The 7540-nt window shown below is 39.0% G+C and overlaps 1 long non-coding RNA gene across 1 annotated transcript; it reads right to left on the bottom strand.

Annotated features, from left to right (window-relative positions):
* Window positions 1–344: 344 nt before the first annotated feature.
* On the bottom strand, window positions 345–6675 carry LOC308394706. The gene is made up of 6 exons (XR_013971279.1): window positions 6598–6675; window positions 5351–5498; window positions 5157–5245; window positions 4679–4986; window positions 3811–3993; window positions 345–3716 (listed from the first exon to the last, which is right to left on the bottom strand). It is a non-coding gene; the product is annotated as an uncharacterized lncRNA (long non-coding RNA).
* Between the last annotated feature and the right edge of the window lie 865 nt (window positions 6676–7540).

Here is a 7540-nt window from a genome sequence, read left to right as displayed (position 1 = left end):
CAGAATCTTTTCAATTAAAATGTTTTAAATTCAATTTTAGCCAAAGCTATATCACAATTTTTACTTTACAAAATCAAACAAAATTCATATCTGACTAGCTTTCTATCTCTCTAGATCATTAAAATGTCAAAAAAAATTGAAAAAAGGGCAATCATATATATGATTGCCCTTTTTTCAATTTTTTCAATATACACTGAACAAAAATATAAACGCAACACCTTTGTTACGGCTCCCATTCCCCATGGGATGGACGTAGAGACCTAAAATTCATTCCAGATACACAATATAACCATCCCTCCCAAACCGTGGTCACAAATCAGTCCAAATGTGTGGTAGTGGGCACATCTGCTATATTGAGATAATCCATCCCACCTCACAGGTGTGCCACATCAGGATGCTGATCTGACATCATGAGTAGTGCACAGGTGTACCTCAGACTGCCCACAACAAAAGGCCACCCTGGAATGTGCAGTTTTGTCTTACAGCAAAATGCCACAGATGCCACAAGCAATGAGGGAGCGTGCAATTGGCATGCTGACAGCAGGAATGTCAACCAGATCTGTCGCCCGTGCACTGAATGTTCATTTCTCAACCATAAGCCGTCTCCACAGGCGTTTCAGAGAATATGGCAGCACATCCAACCGGCCTCACAACCGCAGACCTCGTGTAACCACACCAGCTCAGGACTTCCACATCCAGCAGGTTCACCTCCAAGATCGTCTGAGACCAGCCACCCAGACAGCTGCTGGAACAATTGGTTTGCACAACCAAACAATTTCTGCACAAACTGTCAGAAACCGTCTCAGGGACGCTCAACTGCATGCCCGTCGTCCTCATCGGGGTCTTGACCTGACTCCAGCTCGTCGCCGTAACAGACTTGTGTGGGCAAATGCTCACATTCGATGGCGTCTGGCACGTTGGAGAGGTGTGCGCTTCACGGATGAATCATGGTTCACATTGTTCAGGGCAGATGGCAGCTGAGAATGTCCCAGTTCTTGCATGGCCAGCATACTCACCGGACATGTCACCCATTGAGCATGTTCGGGATGTGCCTGACCGGCGTATACGACAGCGTGTACCAGTTCCCACGAATATCCAACAACCTCGCACAGCCATTGAAGTGGAGTGGACCAACATTCCACAGGCCACAATTGACAATCTGATAGACTCCATGCGACGATGTGTTGCACTTAGGGCTGAACGATTATGGAAAATAATCTAATTGCGATTTTTTGCCCCAATATTGCGATTGCGATATGCGATTATTTTTTAAGGTCTTTGTCTTCTGTATTATTAAACAAAGACAAGCAATACATCATATAGTATGGCCAATACTATATTACATTAATTTTAAACTGTTCTTTCCTGGAAGACAGACCTCTGTTATGATGACATGAGGTGATGCATGAATTGATGACTGACATTTTTATTTAACTTCTTCAATCACAACAGTATATTTGAACATACACAATAGTTTATTTTTAGCTTACAAACATCTGAGCATAAAGTGCTGACAAGGAACCCTGGTGTAAACATTAAAATGAAAGTCAGTACAATGTGCAGATTGCAGAAATATACATAAAAAAAATCAGTGGCTTTACCACACTCAGTTTTTCGACATCTGTGAACTACTAGACAGTCATTCAATTAAAAAATAATATTAAATAAATAAAACTAATAAATAAAAAATACACACATCTTACTGATCTCTGCAGTCAGTAACATTACACATAAAGTGCAAACATAATAGCAATTGTATAAACACACACACAAACACGCCTTTAAAGTTTAAAGGCGTGAAATTGGACGGTCTAGCCTTCTGATTACCTTCAGAAGGCTAGTTCTGATTAGCGTCACCGCTGTCTCGGTGGAGTTTAATAAACTCGGCCGTCTGCTTCTTGCTATCTAAAATATAACCAGACACTGGTGTAAATTCTCGACTGTCTCATACTTCTGTTTAATAAGTTTTCTGTTTGACGTTTAGTCAGCTGTGTGAAAACCAAGGAGGAACCCACCCGGGGGATTAATAAAGTTTTATTTTATCTAATCTAATAACTTTAATCTCAGCCAAACCGATTTACTCACGAACAAACAAAACACTGAAAAAAGCCCAACAATAACATTTTTAGGTTGTCTAAGTGACTTATATATTACGTTTAACCCGAGCAGCGAAACTCCGCGGTGATCTGAAAATGATGTGCCGGGAGTTGTGCCGTTCTCGGCCGCATCAGTAACCCTCGAGCTCCCGGCTAGCTGTCGAGCTGGTGGGTAGCAGACGCCTCTGAAAACGTCGAAGCACTTTTGCAAATATAGGATATCTTGATAAACCGAGCAGATATTTTATGTTTACACAACTACTTTCTCGCCTGAAAATATGTTAAAAGTTTATTTTGTGACCCAGAAAGATTAGTATGAGTAATTTTAAAACTTAGTAGCGGCCGCCATTGCTGGAAACTGGAGTTTGGCTGGGCCGCGCTATGAATTCTGGGATATGGTAGTAATTTGGACAGCCTTCGGCGCGTCGCTGTGACGTAATCGGTCTACAAATGCGGCCTCAGGAGGATGCAGCCCATGAATTTGGACATGTCCAGAGTATAATCGCAGCCTTTGCGGTTAGAAAATTGCACTTGATCATGTCGCGATATTATCGCAAATGCGATATATCGTTCAGCCGTAGTTGCACTGCATGAGGCAAATGGTGGTCACACCAGATACTGACCGGTTCTGGGTCCCCAGACCTCCAATAGCGCAAAAAACTGCACATTCCAGGGTGGCCTTTTGTTGTGGGCAGTCTGAGGTACACCTGTGCACTACTCATGATGTCAGATCAGCATCCTGATGTGGCACACCTGTGAGGTGGGATGGATTATCTCAATATAGCAGATGTGCCCACTACCACACATTTGGACTGATTTGTGACCACTGTTTGGGAGGGATGGTTATATTGTGTATCTGGAATGAATTTTAGGTCTCTACGTCCATCCCATGGGGAATGGGAGCAGTAACAAAGGTGTTGCGTTTATATTTTTGTTGAGTGTATATATATATAATGTTCTGATATAATCCAGACAATACATGAATTAAAATTTTTAAAGGTAACAATTGTCATCTTCAACAAATTGTCAACATTTAACAAATGTGCAGTTGCATGCAAACAGAAAAACATACATTTTGGCGAATATAGCATCCAGGTTATACAATTTTGTACCTTGGGTTTAAATACAAAAATCAAAAATTTCAGCCAATCAGTTCATATTGTCTGACCTTTCCACTGCATAGGCATAAAAATGGTCAGTCCTGATAAGCAGTGTATTTGACAAAGATGCCAAATGAGGTTTCTCACCTCTGTGAACAGAGACTCTCTACATTTTGGACAGGTGAACATTTTACTTGCATCCTTTAATCTGTGCAATCAGCTCCAGTACTTTGGTTTTCCTTTGGGTGGACAGCGGCAGGTCATAGACAAAATCAAAGAAGGTGAAGACGGAGCCAAGTGGTGCTGGATAGGACAAGTTACATACCCAGTACAGTTTGAAAAGCTTATCCACAGCACACGTCAGGCCATCATTCAGAGAAATGGTTACTCTGTCATTCTTAGCAACAATGATGTACTGCCTGGTTGCCCTCTTTAGATCACCGATGCATATCAGCTGGGGTTGGTGTGTTGTGGATGATGCTTCAGGATCACTGCAAAGCGATGCAATACTTGTTCCAGGCTTGGAGATGGGGGAAGATAAAGATAGTATTCAGTGAGGTGTAGACAAATGCTTTCCTCAGGTAAATACCATGAGAACTTTACTGAATACATACCAGTGCAAAAAAGGCTGCAACGACTGGCACCAACTGGTGGGAGTAGGTGTGTTAACACATGGCGGGGGGGTTCTTGTTTCCAGGGCAGCTACTGATTTGAGCTTCGGAATGATACTGGCTTCCCATTTTCGCAAAAAGAGATCCACCTTTCCTCCTGTAAAATTGCCAAACTCCAAGTCCAGCCTACGGAAATAAAAGAAGTGTTTAAGTTTAAAATGAAGCATTAAATACATTAAATCAAAAGTACATTCTGTCCATTTGGTAGCTGTATGGCTAAGATCAAACTTTACAGTATCACATTTCTGTTACCCATTCCACATCTAGCTTACCTACACAGTTAAACAACAATTTACTTGGAGTGGTATTTGAATACAAGTCCATTATTCCTTAATTTTAGCTATGATTTGGGTCCCATCAGACCCTGAGAAAAAATTAGGACTTTTTAGCTGATGTTCAACTTTCTAGCAGACAATTTCTTATGTTGTCTATCTGCGGTTTGTCCTGTAGAGCTTTTTTGTTGAAAATAGTGCTGCTGAAAGCAGAGTTTCATACAGATTTAGGTGATTTTTTTGTAGGGTTTTCACTTCCACGAGCAGCACTTTCTGCATTGTCATTTGATGTCCCTACTATTAGATAGTCATTTGGTGGTACGACTAAGATTTTGGACCATGTGAAAAGTGATGCTCATTGTAATCAGTGCGCAGGGAGTAATGATCAAACTCTGAAGTTATAAAACTTTCAAAATATTCACTAGGAGCTCATAAACATACCTCCAAATGTATCGACTCCTGTTACATACTTTGTATGCAAAACACAACTGAGTGGAGAAGGAGTACATAAACCATTACCAGAGAACCAAGCAACTTACCAGACTTGGCATGTCCAAAAACCGTGGGTACTCTCCGAATATTCCAGGCTCTGAGACTGGTGTATGTTTCCTCCATGCCTGACATGATAATTGGAAGGTTCTCAGCTGAGGGCCGCAATAACTTGGGTGACCCACTCATCTGTGCTGCTGGTATTCCCATCCTCTCGCCTGAGCTTCTTGTCTTCACCACAGTCATCTGTCACTTTTCGCTTCTTATAATGTCTCTGCCCCTGGTCGAGATTCCGTCTAAGGTTGCGCAGTTTAGTCTCTAGGAATCCACAATGAGAGACTGGATCATAATAATGCTCCTGAGGAAGAAAGGACAGAGGTATATGGGTAACAGCTGAGCAATTTTAACTGAGAAAAAAAGCTCTAATAAATAATTAGATAAAGGTTAAACGATACACAGTAAGTGGGAACAAGTGCAATTTACAGTATGTAGTGGAATTTACATTATTAAAATGCTAAATTTACTTACAAATCCTTCCCCCTGTCCTGCCACTTAAGGGTGGAAAAGTGGTGAGGATGCTTTTTGCTACAGTTAGCTTCTCTGCACTAAGAGGGTAACTGGAAAACAAAGGTAAACTTTTTTACTTCTGTGCACTTCAACATTTTTAAAGGAAAACATTCATTGCAAAATTTTAACAAAGTACAGTAAAGTGCGATACTTACTAACCACACCTCTCCACCAAATCCCCAATGCAAGTCTTCACAAGGAGCCTCCTCGATGGCACCGACAGGTTTCATACTCCTTAAGAATCTGTGGGGCTTTCCTGAGTGACTTCAGGGGTTGACTTTGTTCTTCTGTGGTAATGGTAGACTGTGTAAAGGCAACACCAGACACTTTACCTCTCTGCAATAATCTTCAAAGTCATGACAGCAAATTTCCACAGAGCATAAAAGCACGAGTTTACTCAAAAAGCTGCAGCAGAAGAAGGCGGTTTCTTAACTACGTGATTATAACGCAATGACTAAAAGAAATTCTGAATAATAAATAAATTGATTTTATCTTCTAGTTGCTACTTGGTGAATAAATCTGATCCTGACTAATAGTGATGTCTGATGTCTGTGGCACTGCTGACAATAAGAATTTTTTTTTTTTTTTACAAATTTCTTTCTCATCTATAAAAGTGGTTACAAGGACTTTGACAGATTCTAAGTTGTCATATGTGTGCTGAAAAAATGAAACACATGGCTAAATAAGTAAGATAATTTGCATGGTCAAGTTGCTGTTGTTTGGTTTTTTAAATAACACTGACTATTACTTCCTCAGAAGTTCTGCATAAAAAAGAAACTATATCAGAGCATGTTTCCAGCAATAAGCCTTAAAAAAGAATGTGCACATACTTAATCATACTAGATGCAAAAACTGCTTTAACTGCTTGAAAAAATAATTATCTCTGTCAATATGAGGTATATTTCATGTTAAAGTTACTCAGTCTTTATTCCTATTCTCTGCTAGTAAACGAATGGTCGCGGTGATAACTACATTTGCTATATTCAGAGCTAACGACAATATTGTCATTTTACTCAACACTGTTAGGTGCTGACTCTGGCGTTGCTCATAGACAACATAATGCCTGTCGGAGCCGCTAGCCAACTACCACACTGGTTCTAAGAGCAATTTCTGAATACTCTAATACATAAATAAAGTAAATAGATAAATACATGAATAAAGTAATACATAAAAATACTACCAAAACACATTAACTCTAATGGAGTATGGCACGAAATCCAAGAACTAATAATAAAATTAAGAGTAGGATATGTTAGCAAGACTGTTACATTAAGGTTAGCTAGGTATAGTTAAGCAGTAATTAACTTAAACTCTAAACTCCTATATTTTATATAAATTCACATTCTTCCAGAAACCCGGCATATTTTCAGTACATTAAGATAAACTGGTAAATGATACTTACTGTAAGGTCTGACAACATACTAGGCGACGTAACCTCCATCTTTGTCTCCTTTGTCTCATTGGCGCGAAAGATAGCGCCCCCTTCCCGCCGCCGCCGGTATGTCATGTTGCTGGGCAGAATTTGTTTCAATTTTAAGCATGTGTGTTCTTACTCATTTCATTTTCTACTTTTGCTTCAATTGTATTCACATGTTACGGTCAAAATTAAGCCTGTTCTTTGTGGATACTTATGCTTATAGTATAGCCATGGCCATTAATTGGTATGCCATACATATTGAGAAATAAAAAATTAATCCTCTTTCAGAATTTTAGTACACCATACCTTGGTCCACATTACATTATAAAATGTTTTATTTGTTGAAAGTAATGAGGAAAGGATTAAGGAAAACAAACAATAACTAAACATTTTATTTATTCAGTTAATATAGTTATAATACATTGTTAATCTACAATTTATTTCACTAAACACAGGGCTAGTATCAAATTACTGAGCTGCTAATTTTAGGTCCTGTTGTTAGATTCTGAAAATAACACACAAAATGTGTTAAACTGTGCAACACATCAAGTGTGTTAAGCGTTTTACACATTTTTTCAATGTTTACACATTTTCTTACACATGTTATGTTAAAATTTACACAAAATGTGTTAATAGTGTAACAACACATTTTTTGTGTCATTTTTTAACACATCCTTTCTAAGAGTGTATGTAAAACCTCAAAATGAAAAAAGGTGTCAATTTTTTTAACCTCTTTTTAACTTATTCTCTCAACTATATATGGATGTGGGAGGGCTGGGATAATACAACCAGCCAAACATAAGTCAGTAAAGATTATGAGACATTTTTAGACAAAGAAATTTGTCTAGAAATGTCTCATGATGCTTACAATAGATTTCAAAGTCTTTCGTGTCACTGCAATGCAACACAAAATTACGTCAAATTCATA

Source organism: Rhamphochromis sp. 'chilingali', assembly GCF_963969265.1.
Source record: "Rhamphochromis sp. 'chilingali' genome assembly, chromosome: 3".
Classification (NCBI taxonomy): Eukaryota; Metazoa; Chordata; class Actinopteri; order Cichliformes; family Cichlidae; genus Rhamphochromis; species Rhamphochromis sp. 'chilingali'.
This window is presented reverse-complemented; position numbering and strand designations above follow the sequence as displayed.